Raw genomic sequence first — 19,802 nt, forward strand, 5'->3', positions numbered from 1 at the left:
CCTCGTGGGAAAGACTCGAGGGAAAACCATAGATCCTTTGATCCACGCGGCGGAATGCGTGACACTGCAGCTGCCGCTCTGGAGGAAAGCGCAAGTGTATGCCAGCATTCGACACGAGGACTGACTCCCCTGGGGAGACTCCAGAAGTACCCCAAGATCCATGTCAGCACTGGAGAGGAATCCTCAGTTTCCGGCCCCGACTCCACACAAGGTCTTAGGCCCCGGCATCGACGGGAGAGGAATCCCGAGAGGCCCCCGAGGAACTCGCATGGGGACTGGCCTTTCCTGAGGCCACCAGAGCGGGTCCCTGAGGTCCCCGTCGTAAGTCGAGAGCACCTGCCGCAACTCGAGAAAATCCAGGAGGTTTTGCCCTCCAGGCGAGATGAGGCCCATTTCCGCTGAGGCTTCTCGAGGCTAATCACGTCTAACCACTGGAAATTCCAAAGGGTCCTTCACACCCTTGCTGCAACTCAAGAAGTTCCCCGACATACCCATCTCCTCCCGAGAGGAAGCACGTGGGTCCTGCACACATCCAGGGGAGCCCCGTTTCCGCCTCCTAGCTCGAGATGAGGGATCCTTTCCCTGTTTCGTAGGGAAAGAATTCCCGGCGTTCCCGTCGCATCTCAAGAGGAGGCGCTCTCCACAGGAAAGGCGAGAGGAACTCCAGGGTCGTGACACCATTCCAAGAGTCCCCCAGATGTGTCAGTCCATTCCAGAGGAACCTGTTTTCCCTGCACTGCCTTGACGTTCAAGCCGAGGATCGACTCCCACCACGTGTGCACGTGGGACAGCCCTGTGGGAAAGCCTCGTGGGAAAGCCTCGTGGGAAAGACTCGAGGGAAAACCATAGATCCTTTGATCCACGCGGCGGACTGCGTGACACTGCTGCTACCGCTATGGAGGAAAGCGCAAGTGCATGCCCGCATTCGAGACGAGGACTGACTCCCCTGGGGAGACTCCAGAAGTACCCCAAGATCCATGTCAGCACTGGAGAGGAATCCTCAGGTTCCGGCCCCGACTCCACACAAGGTCTTAGGCCGCGGCATCGACGGGAGAGGAATCCCGAGAGGCCACCGAGGAACTCGCATCGGGACTGGCCTTTCCTGAGGCCACCAGAGCGGGTCCCTGAGGTCCCCGTCGTAAGTCGAGATCACCTGCCGCAACTCGAGAATATCCAGGAGGTTTTGCCCTCCAGGCGAGATGAGGCCCATTTCCGCTGAGGCTTCTCGAGGCCAATCACGTCTAACCACTGGAACTTCCAAAGGTTCCTTCACACCCTTGCTGTAACTCAAGAAGTTCCCCGACATACCCGTCTCCACTCGAGAGGAAGCACGTGGGGTCCCGCACACATCCAGGGGAGCCCCGTTTCCGCCTCCTAGCTCGAGATAAGGGATCCTTTCCCTGTTTCGTAGGGAAAGAATTCCCGGCGTTCCCGTCGCATCTCAAGAGGAGGCGCTCTCCACAGGAAAGACGAGAGGAACTCCACGGTCGTGCCACCATTCCAAGAGTCCCCCAGATGTGTCAGTCCATTCCAGAGGAAACTGTTTTCCCTGCACTGCCTTGACGTTCAAGCCGAGGATCGACTCCCACCACGTGTGCACGTGGGACAGCCCTGTGGGAAAGCCTCGTGGGAAAGCCTCGTGGGAAAGACTCGAGGGAAAACCATAGATCCTTTGATCCACGCGGCGGACTGCGTGACACTGCTGCTACCGCTCTGGAGGAAAGCGCAAGTGCATGCCCGCATTCGAGACGAGGACTGACTCCCCTGGGGAGACTCCAGAAGTACCCCAAGATCCATGTCAGCACTGGAGAGGAATCCTCAGGTTCCGGCCCCGACTCCACACAAAGTCTTAGGCCCCGGCATCGACGGGAGAGGAATCCCGAGAGGCCCCCGAGGAACTCGCATGGGGACTGGCCTTTCCTGAGGCCACCAGAGCGGGTCCCTGAGGTCCCCGTCCTAAGTCGAGAGCCCCTGCCGCAACTCGAGAAAATCCAGGAGGTTTTGCCCTCCAGGCGAGATGAGGCCCATTTCCGCTGAGGTTTCTCGAGGCTAATCACGTCTAACCACTGGAACTTCCAAAGGGTCCTTCACACCCTTGCTGCAACTCAAGAAGATCCCCGACATACCCGTCTCCACTCGAGAGGAAGCACGTGGGTCCCGCACACATCCAGGGGAGCCCCGTTTCCGCCTCCTAGCTCGAGATGAGGGATCCTTTCCCTGTTTCGTAGGCAAAGAATTCCCGGAGTTCCCGTCGCATCTCAAGAGGAGGCGCTTTCCACAGGAAAGGCGAGAGGAACTCCAGGGTCGTGCCACCATTCCAAGAGTCCCCCAGATGTGTCAGTCCATTCCAGAGGAACCTGTTTTCCCTGCACTGCCTTGACGTTCAAGCCGAGGATCGACTTCCACCACGTGTGCACGTGGGACAGCCCTGTGGGAAAGCCTCGTGGGAAAGCCTCGTGGGAAAGACTCGAGGGAAAACCATAGATCCTTTGATCCACGCGGCGGACTGCATGACACTGCTGCTACCGCTCTAGAGGAAAGCGCAAGTGCATGCCCGCATTCGAGACGAGGACTGACTCCCCTGGGGAGACTACAGAAGTACCCCAAGATCCATGTCAGCACTGGAGAGGAATCCTCAGGTTCCGGCCCCGACTCCACACAAGGTCTTAGGCCCCGGCATCGAAGGGAGAGGAATCCCGAGAGGCCCCCGAGGAACTCGCATGGGGACTGGCCTTTCCTGAGGCCACCAGAGCGGGTCCCTGAGGTCCCCGTCGTAAGTCGAGATCACCTGCCGCAACTCGAGAAAATCCAGGAGGTTTTGCCCTGCAGGCGAGATGAGGCTCATTTCCGCTGAGGTTTCTCGAGGCCAATCACGTCTAACCACTGGAACTTCCAAAGGGTCCTTCACACCCTTGCTGCAACTCAAGAAGTTCCCCGACATACCCGTCTCCACTCGAGAGGAAGCACGTGGGGTCCCGCACACATCCAGGGGAGCCCCGTTTCCGCCTCCTACCTCGAGATGAGGGATCCTTTCCCTGTTTCGTTGGGAAAGAATTCCTGGCGTTCCCGTCGCATCTCAAGAGGAGGCGCTCTCCACAGGAAAGGCGAGAGGAACTCCAGGGTCGTGACACCATTCCAAGAGTCCCCCAGATGTGTCAGTCCATTCCAGAGGAACCTGTTTTCCCTGCACTGCCTTGACGTTCAAGCCGGGGATCGACTCCCACCACGTGTGCACGTGGGACAGCCCTGTGGGAAAGCCTCGTGGGAAAGCCTCGTGGGAAAGACTCGAGGGAAAACCATAGATCCTTTGATCCACGCGGCGGACTGCGTGACACTGCTGCTACCGCTATGGAGGAAAGCGCAAGTGTATGCCAGCATTCGAGACGAGGACTGACTCCCCTGGGGAGACTCCAGAAGTACCCCAAGATCCATGTCAGCACTGGAGAGGAATCCTCAGTTTCCGGCCCCGACTCCACACAAGGTCTTAGGCCCCGGCATCGACGGCAGAGGAATCCCGAGAGGCCCCCGAGGAACTCGCATGGGGACTGGCCTTTCCTGAGGCCACCAGAGCGGGTCCCTGAGGTCCCCGTCGTAAGTCGAGAGCACCTGCCGCAACTCGAGAAAATCCTGGAGGTTTTGCCCTCCAGGCGAGATGAGGCCCATTTCCGCTGAGGCTTCTCGAGGCTAATCACGTCTAACCACTGGAAATTCCAAAGGGTCCTTCACACCCTTGCTGCAACTCAAGAAGTTCCCCGACATACCCGTCTCCTCCCGAGAGGAAGCACGTGGGTCCTGCACACATCCAGGGGAGCCCCGTTTCCGCCTCCTAGCTCGAGATGAGGGATCCTTTCCCTGTTTCGTAGGGCAAGAATTCCCGGCGTTCCCGTCGCATCTCAAGAGGAGGCGCTCTCCACAGGAAAGGCGAGAGGAACTCCAGGGTCGTGCCACCATTCCAAGAGTCCCCCAGATGTGTCAGTCCATTCCAGAGGAACCTGTTTTCCCTGCACTGCCTTGACGTTCAAGCCGAGGATCGACTCCCACCACGTGTGCACGTGGGACAGCCCTGTGGGAAAGCCTCGTGGGAAAGACTCGAGGGAAAACCATAGATCCTTTGATCCACGCGGCGGACTGCGTGACACTGCAGCTACCGATCTGGAGGAAAGCGCAAGTGTATGCCAGCATTCGAGATGAGGACTGACTCCCCTGGGGAGACTCCAGAAGTACCCCAAGATCCATGTCAGCACTGGAGAGGAATCCTCAGTTTCCGGCCCCGACTCCACACAAGGTCTTAGGCCCCGGCATCGACGGGAGAGGAATCCCGAGAGGCGCCCGAGGAACTGGCATGGGGACTGGCCTTTCCTGAGGCCACCAGAGCGGGTCCCTGAGGTCCCCGTCGTAAGTCGAGAGCACCTGCCGCAACTCGAGAAAATCCAGGAGGTTTTGCCCTCCAGGCGAGATGAGGCCCATTTCCGCTGAGGCTTCTCGAGGCTAATCACGTCTAACCACTGGAAATTCCAAAGGGTCCTTCACACCCTTGCTGCAACTCAAGAAGTTCCCCGACATACCCGTCTCCTCCCGAGAGGAAGCACGTGGGTCCCGCACACATCCAGGGGAGCCCCGTTTCCGCCTCCTAGCTCGAGATGAGGGATCCTTTCCCTGTTTCGTAGGGAAAGAATTCCCGGCGTTCCCGTCGCATCTCAAGAGGAGGCGCTCTCCACAGGAAAGGCGAGAGGAACTCCAGGGTCGTGACACCATTCCAAGAGTCCCCCAGATGTGTCAGTCCATTCCAGAGGAACCTGTTTTCCCTGCACTGCCTTGACGTTCAAGCCGAGGATCGACTCCCACCACGTGTGCACGTGGGACAGCCCTGTGGGAAAGCCTCGTGGGAAAGCCTCGTGGGAAAGACTCGAGGGAAAACCATAGATCCTTTGATCCACGCGGCGGACTGCGTGACACTGCTGCTACCGCCCTGGAGGAAAGCGCAAGTGCATGCCCGCATTCGAGACGAGGACTGACTCCCCTGGGGAGACTCCAGAAGTACCCCAAGATCCATGTCAGCACTGGAGAGGAATCCTCAGTTTCCGGCACCGACTCCACACAAGGTCTTAGGCCCCAGCATCGACGGGAGAGGAATCCCAAGAGGCCCCCGAGGAACTCGCATGGGGACTGGCCTTTCCTGAGGCCACCAGAGCGGGTCCCTGAGGTCCCCGTCGTAAGTCGAGAGCACCTGCCGCAACTCGAGAAAATCCAGGAGGTTTTGCCCTCCAGGCGAGATGAGGCCCATTTCCGCTGAGGCTTCCCGAGGCTAATCACGTCTAACCACTGGAACTTCCAAAGGGTCCTTCACACCCTTGCTGCAACTCAAGAAGTTCCCCGACATACCCGTCTCCACTCGAGAGGAAGCACGTGGGTCCCGCACACATCCAGGGGAACCCCGTTTCCGCCTCCTAGCTCGAGATGAGGGATCCTTTCCCTGTTTCGTAGGGAAAGAATTCCCGGCGTTCCCGTCGCATCTCAAGAGGAGGCGCTCTCCACAGGAAAGGCGAGAGGAACTCCAGGGTCGTGACACCATTCCAAGAGTCCCCCAGATGTGTCAGTCCATTCCAGAGGAACCTGTTTTCCCTGCACTGCCTTGACGTTCAAGCCGAGGATCGACTCCCACCACGTGTGCACGTGGGACAGCCCTGTGGGAAAGCCTCGTGGGAAAGCCTCGTGGGAAAGACTCGAGGGAAAACCATAGATCCTTTGATCCACGCGGCGGACTGCGTGACACTGCTGCTACCGCTCTGGAGGAAAGCGCAAGTGCATGCCCGCATTCGAGACGAGGACTGACTCCCCTGGGGAGACTCCAGAAGTACCCCAAGATCCATGTCAGCACTGGAGAGGAATCCTCAGTTTCCGGCACCGACTCCACACAAGGTCTTAGGCCCCAGCATCGACGGGAGAGGAATCCCGAGAGGCCCCCGAGGAACTCGCATGGGGACTGGCCTTTCCTGAGGCCACCAGAGCGGGTCCCTGAGGTCCCCGTCGTAAGTCGAGAGCACCTGCCGCAACTCGAGAAAATCCAGGAGGTTTTGCCCTCCAGGCGAGATGAGGCCCATTTCCGCTGAGGCTTCCCGAGGCTAATCACGTCTAACCACTGGAACTTCCAAAGGGTCCTTCACACCCTTGCTGCAACTCAAGAAGTTCCCCGACATACCCGTCTCCACTCGAGAGGAAGCACGTGGGTCCCGCACACATCCAGGGGAACCACGTTTCCGCCTCCTAGCTCGAGATGAGGGATCCTTTCCCTGTTTCGTAGGGAAAGAATTCCCGGCGTTCCCGTCGCATCTCAAGAGGAGGCGCTCTCCACAGGAAAGGCAGAGGAACTCCAGGGTCGTGCCACCATTACAAGAGTCCCCCAGATGTGTCAGTCCATTCCAGAGGAACCTGTTTTCCCTGCACTGCCTTGACGTTCAAGCCGAGGATCGACTCCCACCACGTGTGCACGTGGGACAGCCCTGTGGGAAAGCCTCGTGGGAAAGCCTCGTGGGAAAGACTCGAGGGAAAACCATAGATCCTTTGATCCACGCGGCGGACTGCGTGACACTGCTGCTACCGCTCTGGAGGAAAGCGCAAGTGCATGCCCGCATTCGAGACGAGGACTGACTCCCCTGGGGAGACTCCAGAAGTACCCCAAGATCCATGTCAGCACTGGAGAGGAATCCTCAGGTTCCGGCCCCGACTCCACACAAGGTCTTAGGCCGCGGCATGGACGGGAGAGGAATCCCGAGAGGCCCCCGAGGAACTCGCATGGGGACTGGCCTTTCCTGAGGCCACCAGAGCGGGTCCCTGAGGTCCCCGTCGTAAGTCGAGAGCACCTGCCGCAACTCGAGAAAATCCAGGAGGTTTTGCCCTCCAGGCGAGATGAGGCCCATTTCCGCTGAGGCTTCTCGAGGCCAATCACATGTAACCACTGGAACTTCCAAAGGGTCCTTCGCACCCTTGCTGCAACTCAAGAAGTTCCCCGACATACCCGTCTCCACTCGAGAGGAAGCACGTGGGGTCCCGCACACATCCAGGGGAGCCCCGTTTCCGCCTCCTAGCTCGAGATGATGGATCCTTTCCCTGTTTCGTAGGGAAAGAATTCCCGGCGTTCCCGTCGCATCTCAAGAGGAGGCGCTCTCCACAGGAAAGGCGAGAGGAACTCCAGGGTCGTGCCACCATTCCTAGAGTCCCCCAGATGTGTCAGTCCATTCCAGAGGAACCTGTTTTCCCTGCACTGCCTTGACGTTCAAGCCGAGGATCGACTCCCACCACGTGTGCACGTGGGACAGCCCTGTGGGAAAGCCTCGTGGGAAAGCCTCGTGGGAAAGACTCGAGGGAAAACCATAGATCCTTTGATCCACGCGGCGGACTGCGTGACACTGCAGCTACCGCTCTGGAGGAAAGCGCAAGTGCCTGCCCGCATTCGAGATGAGGACTGACTCCCCTGGGGAGACTCCAGAAGTACCCCAAGATCCATGTCAGCACTGGAGAGGAATCCTCAGTTTCCGGTCCCGACTCCACACAAGGTCTTAGGCCCCGGCATCGACGGGAGAGGAATCCCGAGAGGCCCCCGAGGAACTCGCATGGGGACTGGCCTTTCCTGAGGCCACCAGAGCGGGTCCCTGAGGTCCCCGTCGTAAGTCGAGAGCACCTGCCGCAACTCGAGAAAATCCAGGAGGTTTTGCCCTCCTGGCGAGATGAGGCCCATTTCCGCTGAGTCTTCTCGAGGCCAATCACGTCTAACCACTGGAACTTCCAAAGGGTCCTTCACACCCTTGCTGCAACTCAAGAAGTTCCCCGACATACCCGTCTCCACTCGAGAGGAAGCACGTGGGTCCGGCACACATCCAGGGGAGCCCCGTTTCCGCCTCCTAGCTCGAGATGAGGGATCCTTTCCCTGTTACGTAGGGAAAGAATTCCCGGCGTTCCCGTCGCATCTCAAGAGGAGGCGCTCTCCACAGGAAAGGCGAGAGGAACTCCAGGGTCGTGACACCATTCCAAGAGTCCCCCAGATGTGTCAGTCCATTCCAGAGGAACCTGTTTTCCCTGCACTGCCTTGACGTTCAAGCCGAGGATCGAGTCCCACCACGTGTGCACGTGGGACAGCCCTGTGGGAAAGCCTCGTGGGAAAGCCTCGTGGGAAAGACTCGAGGGAAAACCATAGATCCTTTGATCCACGCGGCGGACTGCGTGACACTGCTGCTACCGCTCTGGAGGAAAACGCAAGTGCATGCCCGCATTCGAGACGAGGACTGACTCCCCTGGGGAGACTCCAGAAGTACCCCAAGATCCATGTCAGCACTGGAGAGGAATCCTCAGTTTCCGGCCCCGACTCCACACAAGGTCTTAGGCCCCGGCATCGACGGGAGAGGAATCCCGAGAGGCCCCCGAGGAACTCGCATGGGGACTGGCCTTTCCTGAGGCCACCAGAGCGGGTCCCTGAGGTCCCCGTCGTAAGTCGAGAGCACCTGCCGCAACTCGAGAAAATCCAGGAGGTTTTGCCCTCCAGGCGAGATGAGGCCCATTTCCGCTGAGGCTTCTCGAGGCCAATCACATCTAACCACTGGAACTTCCAAAGGGCCCTTCACACCATTGCTGCAACTCAAGAAGTTCCCCGACATACCCGTCTCCACTCGAGAGGAAGCACGTGGGGTCCCGCACACATCCAGGGGAGCCCCGTTTCCGCCTCCTAGCTCGAGATGAGGGATCCTTTCCCTGTTTCGTAGGGAAAGAATTCCCGGCGTTCCCGTCGCATGTCAAGAGGAGGCGCTCTCCACAGGAAAGGCGAGAGGAACTCCAGGGTCATGCCACCATTCCAAGAGTCCCCCAGATGTGTCAGTCCATTCCAGAGGAACCTGTTTTCCCTGCACTGCCTTGACGTTCAAGCCGAGGATCGAGTCCCACCACGTGTGCACGTGGGACAGCCCTGTGGGAAAGCCTCGTGGGAAAGCCTCGTGGGAAAGACTCGAGGGAAAACCATAGATCCTTTGATCCACGCGGCGGACTGAGTGACACTGCTGCTACCGCTCTGGAGGAAAGCGCAAGTGCATGCCCGCATTCGAGACGAGGACTGACTCCCCTGGGGAGACTCCAGAAGTACCCCAAGATGCATGTCAGCACTGGAGAGGAATCCTCAGGTTCCGGCCCCGACTCCACACAAGGTCTTAGGCCCCGGCATCGACGGGAGAGGAATCCCGAGAGGCCCCCGAGGAACTCGCATGGGGACTGGCCTTTCCTGAGGCCACCAGAGCGGGTCCCTGAGGTCCCCGTCGTAAGTCGAGAGCACCTGCCGCAACTCGAGAAAATCCAGGAGGTTTTGCCCTCCAGGCGAGATGAGGCCCATTTCCGCTGAGGCTTCTCGAGGCCAATCACATGTAACCACTGGAACTTCCAAAGGGTCCTTCGCACCCTTGCTGCAACTCAAGAAGTTCCCCGACATACCCGTCTCCACTCGAGAGGAAGCACGTGGGGTCCCGCACACATCCAGGGGAGCCCCGTTTCCGCCTCCTAGCTCGAGATAAGGGATCCTTTCCCTGTTTCGTAGGGAAAGAATTCCCGGCGTTCCCGTCGCATCTCAAGAGGAGGCGCTCTCCACAGGAAAGGCGAGAGGAACTCCAGGGTCGTGCCACCATTCCAAGAGTCCCCCAGATGTGTCAGTCCATTCCAGAGGAACCTGTTTTCCCTGCACTGCCTTGACGTTCAAGCCGAGGATCGACTCCCACCACGTGTGCACGTGGGACAGCCCTGTGGGAAAGCCTCGTGGGAAAGCCTCGTGGGAAAGACTCGAGGGAAAACCATAGATCCTTTGATCCACGCGGCGGACTGCGTGACACTGCTGCTACCGCTCTGGAGGAAAGCGCAAGTGCCTGCCCGCATTCGAGACGAGGACTGACTCCCCTGGGGAGACTCCAGAAGTACCCCAAGATCCATGTCAGCACTGGAGAGGAATCCTCAGGTTCCGGCCCCGACTCCACACAAGGTCTTAGGCCCCGGCATCGACGGGAGAGGAATCCCGAGAGGCCCCCGAGGAACTCGCATGGGGACTGGCCTTTCCTGAGGCCACCAGAGCGGGTCCCTGAGGTCCCCGTCGTAAGTCGAGAGCACCTGCCGCAACTCGAGAAAATCCAGGAGGTTTTGCCCTGCAGGCGAGATGAGGCCCATTTCCGCTGAGGCTTCTCGAGGCTAATCACGTCTAACCACTGGAACTTCCAAAGGGTCCTTCACACCCTTGCTGCAACTCAAGAAGATCCCCGACATACCCGTCTCCACTCGAGAGGAAGCACGTGGGTCCCGCACACATCCAGGGGAGCCCCGTTTCCGCCTCCTAGCTCGAGATGAGGGATCCTTTCCCTGTTTCGTAGGGAAAGAATTCCCGGCGTTCCCGTCGCATCTCAAGAGGAGGCGCTCTCCACAGGAAAGGCGAGAGGAACTCCAGGGTCGTGACACCATTCCAAGAGTCCCCCAGATGTGTCAGTCCATTCCAGAGGAACCTGTTTTCCCTGCACTGCCTTGACGTTCAAGCCGAGGATCGACTCCCACCACGTGTGCACGTGGGACAGCCCTGTGGGAAAGCCTCGTGGGAAAGCCTCGTGGGAAAGACTCGAGGGAAAACCATAGATCCTTTGATCCACGCGGCGGACTGCGTGACACTGCTGCTACCGCTCTGGAGGAAAACGCAAGTGCATGCCCGCATTCGAGACGAGGACTGACTCCCCTGGGGAGACTCCAGAAGTACCCCAAGATCCATGTCAGCACTGGAGAGGAATCCTCAGTTTCCGGCCCCGAATCCACACAAGGTCTTAGGCCCCGGCATCGACGGGAGAGGAATCCCGAGAGGCCCCCGAGGAACTCGCATGGGGACTGGCCTTTCCTGAGGCCACCAGAGCGGGTCCCTGAGGTCCCCGTCGTAAGTCGAGAGCACCTGCCGCAACTCGAGAAAATCCAGGAGGTTTTGCCCTCCAGGCGAGATGAGGCCCATTTCCGCTGAGGCTTCTCGAGGCCAATCACATCTAACCACTGGAACTTCCAAAGGGCCCTTCACACCATTGCTGCAACTCAAGAAGTTCCCCGACATACCCGTCTCCACTCGAGAGGAAGCACGTGGGGTCCCGCACACATCCAGGGGAGCCCCGTTTCCGCCTCCTAGCTCGAGATGAGGGATCCTTTCCCTGTTTCGTAGGGAAAGAATTCCCGGCGTTCCCGTCGCATGTCAAGAGGAGGCGCTCTCCACAGGAAAGGCGAGAGGAACTCCAGGGTCATGCCACCATTCCAAGAGTCCCCCAGATGTGTCAGTCCATTCCAGAGGAACCTGTTTTCCCTGCACTGCCTTGACGTTCAAGCCGAGGATCGAGTCCCACCACGTGTGCACGTGGGACAGCCCTGTGGGAAAGCCTCGTGGGAAAGACTCGAGGGAAAACCATAGATCCTTTGATCCACGCGGCGGACTGCGTGACACTGCAGCTACCGATCTGGAGGAAAGCGCAAGTGTATGCCAGCATTCGAGATGAGGACTGACTCCCCTGGGGAGACTCCAGAAGTACCCCAAGATCCATGTCAGCACTGGAGAGGAATCCTCAGTTTCCGGCCCCGACTCCACACAAGGTCTTAGGCCCCGGCATCGACGGGAGAGGAATCCCGAGAGGCCCCCGAGGAACTCGCATGGGGACTGGCCTTTCCTGAGGCCACCAGAGCGGGTCCCTGAGGTCCCCGTCGTAAGTCGAGAGCACCTGCCGCAACTCGAGAAAATCCAGGAGGTTTTGCCCTCCAGGCGAGATGAGGCCCATTTCCGCTGAGGCTTCCCGAGGCTAATCACGTCTAACCACTGGAACTTCCAAAGGGTCCTTCACACCCTTGCTGCAACTCAAGAAGTTCCCCGACATACCCGTCTCCACTCGAGAGGAAGCACGTGGGTCCCGCACACATCCAGGGGAACCCCGTTTCCGCCTTCTAGCTCGAGATGAGGGATCCTTTCCCTGTTTCGTAGGGAAAGAATTCCCGGCGTTCCCGTCGCATCTCAAGAGGAGGCGCTCTCCACAGGAAAGGCAGAGGAACTCCAGGGTCGTGCCACCATTCCAAGAGTCCCCCAGATGTGTCAGTCCATTCCAGAGGAACCTGTTTTCCCTGCACTGCCTTGACGTTCAAGCCGAGGATCGACTCCCACCACGTGTGCACGTGGGACAGCCCTGTGGGAAAGCCTCGTGGGAAAGCCTCGTGGGAAAGACTCGAGGGAAAACCATAGATCCTTTGATCCACGCGGCGGACTGCGTGACACTGCTGCTACCGCTCTGGAGGAAAGCGCAAGTGCATGCCCGCATTCGAGACGAGGACTGACTCCCCTGGGGAGACTCCAGAAGTACCCCAAGATCCATGTCAGCACTGGAGAGGAATCCTCAGGTTCCGGCCCCGACTCCACACAAGGTCTTAGGCCGCGGCATGGACGGGAGAGGAATCCCGAGAGGCCCCCGAGGAACTCGCATGGGGACTGGCCTTTCCTGAGGCCACCAGAGCGGGTCCCTGAGGTCCCCGTCGTAACTCGAGAACACCTGCCGCAACTCGAGAAAATCCAGGAGGTTTTGCCCTCCAGGCGAGATGAGGCCCATTTCCGCTGAGGCTTCTCGAGGCCAATCACATGTAACCACTGGAACTTCCAAAGGGTCCTTCGCACCCTTGCTGCAACTCAAGATGTTCCCCGACATACCCGTCTCCACTCGAGAGGAAGCACGTGGGGTCCCGCACACATCCAGGGGAGCCCCGTTTCCGCCTCCTAGCTCGAGATGATGGATCCTTTCCCTGTTTCGTAGGGAAAGAATTCCCGGCGTTCCCGTCGCATCTCAAGAGGAGGCGCTCTCCACAGGAAAGGCGAGAGGAACTCCAGGGTCGTGCCACCATTCCTAGAGTCCCCCAGATGTGTCAGTCCATTCCAGAGGAACCTGTTTTCCCTGCACTGCCTTGACGTTCAAGCCGAGGATCGACTCCCACCACGTGTGCACGTGGGACAGCCCTGTGGGCAAGCCTCGTGGGAAAGCCTCGTGGGAAAGACTCGAGGGAAAACCATAGATCCTTTGATCCACGCGGCGGACTGCGTGACACTGCTGCTACCGCTCTGGAGGAAAGCGCAAGTGCCTGCCCGCATTCGAGATGAGGACTGACTCCCCTGGGGAGACTCCAGAAGTACCCCAAGATCCATGTCAGCACTGGAGAGGAATCCTCAGTTTCCGGTCCCGACTCCACACAAGGTCTTAGGCCCCGGCATCGACGGGAGAGGAATCCCGAGAGGCCCCCGAGGAACTCGCATGGGGACTGGCCTTTCCTGAGGCCACCAGAGCGGGTCCCTGAGGTCCCCGTCGTAAGTCGAGAGCACCTGCCGCAACTCGAGAAAATCCAGGAGGTTTTGCCCTCCTGGCGAGATGAGGCCCATTTCCGCTGAGTCTTCTCGAGGCCAATCACGTCTAACCACTGGAACTTCCAAAGGGTCCTTCACACCCTTGCTGCAACTCAAGAAGTTCCCCGACATACCCGTCTCCACTCGAGAGGAAGCACGTGGGTCCGGCACACATCCAGGGGAGCCCCGTTTCCGCCTCCTAGCTCGAGATGAGGGATCCTTTCCCTGTTACGTAGGGAAAGAATTCCCGGCGTTCCCGTCGCATCTCAAGAGGAGGCGCTCTCCACAGGAAAGGCGAGAGGAACTCCAGGGTCGTGACACCATTCCAAGAGTCCCCCAGATGTGTCAGTCCATTCCAGAGGAACCTGTTTTCCCTGCACTGCCTTGACGTTCAAGCCGAGGATCGAGTCCCACCACGTGTGCACGTGGGACAGCCCTGTGGGAAAGCCTCGTGGGAAAGCCTCGTGGGAAAGACTCGAGGGAAAACCATAGATCCTTTGATCCACGCGGCGGACTGCGTGACACTGCTGCTACCGCTCTGGAGGAAAACGCAAGTGCATGCCCGCATTCGAGACGAGGACTGACTCCCCTGGGGAGACTCCAGAAGTACCCCAAGATCCATGTCAGCACTGGAGAGGAATCCTCAGTTTCCGGCCCCGACTCCACACAAGGTCTTAGGCCCCGGCATCGACGGGAGAGGAATCCCGAGAGGCCCCCGAGGAACTCGCATGGGGACTGGCCTTTCCTGAGGCCACCAGAGCGGGTCCCTGAGGTCCCCGTCGTAAGTCGAGAGCACCTGCCGCAACTCGAGAAAATCCAGGAGGTTTTGCCCTCCAGGCGAGATGAGGCCCATTTCCGCTGAGGCTTCTCGAGGCCAATCACATGTAACCACTGGAACTTCCAAAGGGTCCTTCGCACCCTTGCTGCAACTCAAGAAGTTCCCCGACATACCCGTCTCCACTCGAGAGGAAGCACGTGGGGTCCCGCACACATCCAGGGGAGCCCCGTTTCCGCCTCCTAGCTCGAGATAAGGGATCCTTTCCCTGTTTCGTAGGGAAAGAATTCCCGGCGTTCCCGTCGCATCTCAAGAGGAGGCGCTCTCCACAGGAAAGGCGAGAGGAACTCCAGGGTCGTGCCACCATTCCAAGAGTCCCCCAGATGTGTCAGTCCATTCCAGAGGAACCTGTTTTCCCTGCACTGCCTTGACGTTCAAGCCGAGGATCGACTCCCACCACGTGTGCACGTGGGACAGCCCTGTGGGAAAGCCTCGTGGGAAAGCCTCGTGGGAAAGACTCGAGGGAAAACCATAGATCCTTTGATCCACGCGGCGGACTGCGTGACACTGCTGCTACCGCTCTGGAGGAAAGCGCAAGTGCCTGCCCGCATTCGAGACGAGGACTGACTCCCCTGGGGAGACTCCAGAAGTACCCCAAGATCCATGTCAGCACTGGAGAGGAATCCTCAGGTTCCGGCCCCGACTCCACACAAGGTCTTAGGCCCCGGCATCGACGGGAGAGGAATCCCGAGAGGCCCCCGAGGAACTCGCATGGGGACTGGCCTTTCCTGAGGCCACCAGAGCGGGTCCCTGAGGTCCCCGTCGTAAGTCGAGATCACCTGCCGCAACTCGAGAAAATCCAGGAGGTTTTGCCCTGCAGGCGAGATGAGGCCCATTTCCGCTGAGGCTTCTCGAGGCTAATCACGTCTAACCACTGGAACTTCCAAAGGGTCCTTCACACCCTTGCTGCAACTCAAGAAGATCCCCGACATACCCGTCTCCACTCGAGAGGAAGCACGTGGGTCCCGCACACATCCAGGGGAGCCCCGTTTCCGCCTCCTAGCTCGAGATGAGGGATCCTTTCCCTGTTTCGTAGGGAAAGAATTCCCGGCGTTCCCGTCGCATCTCAAGAGGAGGCGCTCTCCACAGGAAAGGCGAGAGGAACTCCAGGGTCGTGACACCATTCCAAGAGTCCCCCAGATGTGTCAGTCCATTCCAGAGGAACCTGTTTTCCCTGCACTGCCTTGACGTTCAAGCCGAGGATCGACTCCCACCACGTGTGCACGTGGGACAGCCCTGTGGGAAAGCCTCGTGGGAAAGCCTCGTGGGAAAGACTCGAGGGAAAACCATAGATCCTTTGATCCACGCGGCGGACTGCGTGACACTGCTGCTACCGCTCTGGAGGAAAGCGCAAGTGCATGCCCGCATTCGAGACGAGGACTGACTCCCCTGGGGAGACTCCAGAAGTACCCCAAGATCCATGTCAGCACTGGAGAGGAATCCTCAGGTTCCGGCCCCGACTCCACACAAGGTCTTAGGCCCCGGCATCGACGGGAGAGTAATCCCGAGAGGCCCCCGAGGAACTCGCATGGGGACTGGCCTTTCCTGAGGCCACCAGAGCGGGTCCCTGAGGTCCCCGTCGTAAGTCGAGAGCACCTGCCGCAACTCGAGAAAATCCAGGAGGTTTTGCCCTCCAGGCGAGATGAGGCCCATTTCCGCTGAGGCTTCTCGAGGCCAATCACATGTAACCACTGGAACTTCCAAAGGGTCCTTCGCACCCTTGCTGCAACTCAAGATGTTCCCCGACATACCCGTCTCCACTCGAGAGGAAGCACGTGGTGTCCCGCACACATCCAGGGGAGCCCCGTTTCCGCCTCCTAGCTCGAGATGATGGATCTTTTCCCTGTTTCGTAGGGAAAGAATTCCCGGCGTTCCCGTCGCATCTCAAGAGGAGGCGCTCTCCACAGGAAAGGCGAGAGGAACTCCAGGGTCGTGCCACCATTCCTAGAGTCCCCCAGATGTGTCAGTCCATTCCAGAGGAATCTGTTTTCCCTGCACTGCCTTGACGTTCAAGCCGAGGATCGACTCCCACCACGTGTGCACGTGGGACAGCCCTGTGGGAAAGCCTCGTGGGAAAGCCTCGTGGGAAAGACTCGAGGGAAAACCATAGATCCTTTGATCCACGCGGCGGACTGCGTGACACTGCTGCTACCGCTCTGGAGGAAAGCGCAAGTGCCTGCCCGCATTCGAGATGAGGACTGACTCCCCTGGGGAGACTCCAGAAGTACCCCAAGATCCATGTCAGCACTGGAGAGGAATCCTCAGTTTCCGGCCCCGACTCCACACAAGGTCTTAGGCCCCGGCATCGACGGGAGAGGAATCCCGAGAGGCCCCCGAGGAACTCGCATGGGGACTGGCCTTTCCTGAGGCCACCAGAGCGGGTCCCTGAGGTCCCCGTCGTAAGTCGAGAGCACCTGCCGCAACTCGAGAAAATCCAGGAGGTTTTGCCCTCCAGGCGAGATGAGGCCCATTTCCGCTGAGGCTTCTCGAGGCTAATCACGTCTAACCACTGGAAATTCCGAAGGGTCCTTCACACCCTTTCTGCAACTCAAGAAGTTCCCCGACATACCCGTCTCCTCCCGAGAGGAAGCACGTGGGTCCCGCACACATCCAGGGGAGCCCCGTTTCCGCCTCCTAGGTCGAGATGAGGGATCCTTTCCCTGTTTCGTAGGGAAAGAATTCCCGGCGTTCCCGTCGCATCTCAAGAGGAGGCGCTCTCCACAGGAAAGGCGAGAGGAACTCCAGGGTCGTGCCACCATTCCAAGAGTCCCCCAGATGTGTCAGTCCATTCCAGAGGAACCTGTTTTCCCTGCACTGCCTTGACGTTCAAGCCGAGGATCGACTCCCACCACGTGTGCACGTGGGACAGCCCTGTGGGAAAGCCTCGTGGGAAAGCCTCGTGGGAAAGACTCGAGGGAAAACCATAGATCCTTTGATCCACGCGGCGGACTGCGTGACACTGCTGCTACCGCTCTGGAGGAAAGCGCAAGTGCATGCCCGCATTCGAGACGAGGACTGACTCCCCTGGGGAGACTCCAGAAGTACCCCAAGATCCATGTCAGCACTGGAGAGGAATCCTCAGGTTCCGGCCCCGACTCCACACAAGGTCTTAGGCCCCGGCATCGACGGGAGAGGAATCCCGAGAGGCCCCCGAGGAACTCGCATGGGGACTGGCCTTTCCTGAGGCCACCAGAGCGGGTCCCTGAGGTCCCCGTCGTAAGTCGAGAGCACCTGCCGCAACTCGAGAAAATCCAGGAGGTTTTGCCCTCCAGGCGAGATGAGGCCCATTTCCGCTGAGGCTTCTCGAGGCTAATCACGTCTAACCACTGGAACTTCCAAAGGGTCCTTCACACCCTTGCTGCAACTCAAGAAGATCCCCGACATACCCGTCTCCACTCGAGAGGAAGCACGTGGGTCCCGCACACATCCAGGGGAGCCCCGTTTCCGCCTCCTAGCTCGAGATGAGGGATCCTTTCCCTGTTTCGTAGGGAAAGAATTCCCGGCGTTCCCGTCGCATCTCAAGAGGAGGCGCTCTCCACAGGAAAGGCGAGAGGAACTCCAGGGTCGTGACACCATTCCAAGAGTCCACCAGATGTGTCAGTCCATTCCAGAGGAAACTGTTTTCCCTGCACTGCCTTGACGTTCAAGCCGAGGATCGACTCCCACCACGTGTGCACGTGGGACAGCCCTGTGGGAAAGCCTCGTGGGAAAGCCTCGTGGGAAAGACTCGAGGGAAAACCATAGATCCTTTGATCCACGCGGCGGACTGCGTGACACTGCTGCTACCGCTCTGGAGGAAAGCGCAAGTGCCTGCCCGCATTCGAGATGAGGACTGACTCCCCTGGGGAGACTCCAGAAGTACCCCAAGATCCATGTCAACACTGGAGTGGAATCCTCAGTTTCCGGCACCGACTCCACACAAGGTCTTAGGCCCCAGCATCGACAGGAGAGGAATCCCGAGAGGCCCCCGAGGAACTCGCATGGGGACTGGCCTTTACTGAGGCCACCAGAGCGGGTCCCTGAGGTCCCCGTCGTAAGTCGAGAGCACCTGCGCAACTCGAGAAAATCCAGGAGGTTTTGCCCTCCAGGCGAGATGAGGCCCATTTCCGCTGAGGCTTCCCGAGGCTAATCACGTCTAACCACTGGAACTTCCAAAGGGTCCTTCACACCCTTGCTGCAACTCAAGAAGTTCCCCGACATACCCGTCTCCACCCGAGAGGAAGCACGTGGGTCCCGCACACATCCAGGGGAACCCCGTTTCCGCCTCCTAGCTCGAGATGAGGGATCCTTTCCCTGTTTCGTAGGGAAAGAATTCCCGGCGTTCCCGTCGCATCTCAAGAGGAGGCGCTCTCCACAGGAAAGGCGAGAGGAACTTCAGGGTCGTGCCACCATTCCAAGAGTCCCCCAGATGTGTCAGTCCATTCCAGAGGAACCTGTTTTCCCTGCACTGCCTTGACGTTCAAGCCGAGGATCGACTCCCACCACGTGTGCACGTGGGACAGCCCTGTGGGAAAGCCTCGTGGGAAAGCCTCGTGGGAAAGACTCGAGGGAAAACCATAGATCCTTTGATCCACGCGGCGGACTGCGTGACACTGCTGCTACCGCTCTGGAGGAAAGCGCAAGTGCCTGCCCGCATTCGAGACGAGGACTGACTCCCCTGGGGAGACTCCAGAAGTACCCCAAGATCCATGTCAGCACTGGAGAGGAATCCTCAGGTTCCGGCCCCGACTGCACACAAGTTCTTAGGCCCCGGCATCGACGGGAGAGGAATCCCGAGAGGCCCCCGAGGAACTCGCATGGGGACTGGCCTTTCCTGAGGCCACCAGAGCGGGTCCCTGAGGTCCCCGTCGTAAGTCGAGATCACCTGCCGCAACTCGAGAAAATCCAGGAGGTTTTGCCCTGCAGGCGAGATGAGGCTCATTTCCGCTGAGGCTTCTCGAGGCCAATCACGTCTAACCACTGGAACTTCCAAAGGGTCCTTCACACCCTTGCTTTAACTCAAGAAGTTCCCCGACATACCCGTCTCCACCCGAGAGGAAGCACGTGGGGTCCCGCACACATCCAGGGGAGCCCCGTTTCCGCCTCCTAGCTCGAGATAAGGGATCCTTTCCCTGTTTCGTAGGGAAAGAATTCCCGGCGTTCCCGTCGCATCTCAAGAGGAGGCGCTCTCCACAGGAAAGGCGAGAGGAATTCCAGGGTCGTGACACCATTCCAAGAGTCCCCCAGATGTGTCAGTCCATTCCAGAGGAACCTGTTTTCCCTGCACTGCCTTGACGTTCAAGCCGAGGATCGACTCCCACCACGTGTGCACGTGGGACAGCCCTGTGGGAAAGCCTCGTGGGAAAGCCTCGTGGGAAAGACTCGAGGGAAAACCATAGATCCTTTGATCGACGCGGCGGACTGCGTGACAGTGCTGCTACCGCTCTGGAGGAAAGCGCAAGTGCATGCCCGCATTCGAGACGAGGACTGACTCCCCTGGGGAGACTCCAGAATTACCCCAAGATCCATGTCAGCACTGGAGAGGAATCCTCAGGTTCCGGCCCCGACTCCACACAAGGT

Source organism: Ovis canadensis, chromosome 25, assembly GCF_042477335.2.
Source record: "Ovis canadensis isolate MfBH-ARS-UI-01 breed Bighorn chromosome 25, ARS-UI_OviCan_v2, whole genome shotgun sequence".
Taxonomy (NCBI): Eukaryota; Metazoa; Chordata; class Mammalia; order Artiodactyla; family Bovidae; genus Ovis; species Ovis canadensis.